The sequence below is a fragment of the Cyprinodon variegatus genome, unplaced genomic scaffold (genome assembly GCF_000732505.1).
Source record: "Cyprinodon variegatus isolate N-32 unplaced genomic scaffold, C_variegatus-1.0 Scaffold63, whole genome shotgun sequence".
In the NCBI taxonomy this organism is placed as follows: Eukaryota; Metazoa; Chordata; class Actinopteri; order Cyprinodontiformes; family Cyprinodontidae; genus Cyprinodon; species Cyprinodon variegatus.
In genome coordinates this window covers 604,332-606,916 of record NW_015150516.1, presented here as the reverse complement: position 1 = coordinate 606,916, position 2,585 = coordinate 604,332, and positions in this window count along the sequence as shown.

Below are 2,585 nucleotides of genomic sequence, written 5' to 3'. Positions count from 1 at the left end.
AACATATTTAAATTTCAAAATGCATATTTTAAAAATATCTATCATTTTAATGATATTAATAATTGTTTGTAGAAGCCATCAAAGGTCAGTGAACATTTGTTCATTCTGAAACTCTGAGTTTCATATAAATTATAAGTTGCTAACCTACGATTATATCATTTTAAACTGTAAAAAAATGATAGCGGCACAAACATTTTTGCTGCACAAACGTTTGACACCAATTTTGTCTAATTTGAAGAAGGTGGCTGGGCTGGTTGACCTTTTGACCTTTACATTTTCATTAATATCTTCAAAGCCAAAGCAGCACAAACGATAATTTTTGCTGCACAAACGGAGCTCAGTTAATTGACACCCATTTCATGTGATTTGAAGAAGGTGGGGGGTGCTGGTTGACCTTTAATGACCTCTAGAAATATTTCTTTATATCTTTAAAACGATAGCAGCACAAACGAAAAATTTTCTGCACAAACGTTTGACACAAATTTTGTGTGATTTGAAGAAGGCGGGGGGCAACTTCACTCAGGTCACTTTTTCCTTCCGCTAAACTTTCCACTTTTTTTTATTTTTTATTTTTTGCAATTACAGCATCCTATGAACTTTTAGCTTCTATTATTTCCCTCCTGTTGGTTTTGATTTTGTCTTAGTTTAAACTATCCACTGTTGCCAGGTGCTTCATTGGGCCCAGGGATTCCTGCGATGTGATTGGCTGGGCTTCCTTTGATCGGAATGAGTTGCCTGGTTGGTATCACTGCGTTATAATTATAGTGTAATTTAAATAAATCTGTACGCATGATTGTGTTGATCCTATGATATGTTTATGTTTATATAATGGCACCTGAAATTTTATTTCATTGCATCACAAAGCTGATTGCAGTCATATGTGCTGCATGTTCCCCTTTCTGCACCTCAGCTTTTCCTTCCACTAAACTTTACAGTGCATTCTCATTGCAGACCTTTTATAGCTTCTTAAGCAAAGACATTAAATGGCTCATTATCTTAGTGGAGGTTATTTAAAACTGTTGGACCGGTTTTAAGGTCTTAACTATGACTGTATAAAACATAACATTAGACATATTTAATATTTAAATAAATTAAATTATTAATCCCGTGTAATAATCCAGTTTTCTGCAAAGCTGAATTGTTGGTTTAATTTTTATAGTTTTATAATTAGTTTGACCAATTCCTGTTTTCTGTTTTCTTTAAAAAGTTTTCCTTCCACTCAATTTTCTATCAACATCCGGGGCTTTGTAACTTTTTTTCAGGTTTTCTTTAGCTATGAACTATAATCTTCAAAAACACAAAAAAAGAAAAAAAGATGAAAGAAAACTTAAAATAAATCAGTCTGTTGATAAAGGAAATAAATCAGATAAATTTTATTTTGAACTAAATTGGTAAAATAAATGAAACTTCTATGTTTTCGCAGTAAAATGTCCCTTGTTTTTAATATATATTGAATTTTTTTTCTGTATCTTTTGAGTTCAAAATTGCTTTGTCTTGTTCCACTAGTAAAAGTTTAGTTATTAAAGTTTTTTTTTTCCGACATTTTTTTAGTTTTTCCTTGTGAGAGCGTTACAATACAAAGGTAGTTACTTTCAGGGAACGCACAATGCTACTACCGCCACTCACAATTTTTGTATGTATGAAATTATAAACAAAATATAAACAAAATATTCAAGTTGCATCTGAAATTACATCTAACAACTTTGAACTAACAGGGAAAGAAAGGTCTACCTGAAAAAGCAGGACTAAATTATATTCCATATTAAACCTGAAAGTTATTAAAGTTTTGATCAGAACATCAATCTGAGACTCTGAGGTAGGAAAAAATCTGAATTAGCATGAAAGCAAAGACGAGACCCTTTTATTTTCTTTTTCCATTTTCTCATTTCTGGCATTTAATCCTCAAAGGTTCACCTCTTCGGTTTTCTTAAATAGTTTGACGTGCAGCAAAACAAACCCATAAACTAAAGCAGAGACCCATCCTCTAGATTTAGATGTTTGAGTGTTCGGGTCCAGGAGGGAAAAATGATGGTGGGATCGTCGTACAGGATGCCACCTTCACACAGAAGCAGGGAGCGATGCACAAATCAGACGTGTGCCACATAGGTGGCATCAGTGATGAACGCTCCCTCTGAAGCTGCTGCGCTCTCATAAATAAAGTGGATCACAAACAGCAGCCTTTGCACATTAATGGAAGTTGTCAACATGAAAGAAGTGTTATTGAGCCCCCCCCCATCCATTTTCTCTTTGCTGATGCCTTGCCAAATACTTATCCCCTCTCTGGTGAGCGTTTAGCGTTAACTGGCGGCAGCTCCTGGGAATGGCATAGGGCGTAATGAAATTACCTCGGCACAAACAAATAGGGTCAAACTCTCAAGGAGACGAGCATTTAGGGCCGCTCGCTGCTAATTACAGCGCAGCTCCAAAGTCTGCACAGTCTGAGGGCGTCGGCTTTAGAGAAGGAAATAACCCGACATTACCAAAGTTTTTACACCTTCAGTATTATTGAACTCAGGTGGAAAATGTGTCATAAGTATGGAAAAGGATTTGGGAAAAAAAAAAAAAAGTTGATTTTTAAATATTTT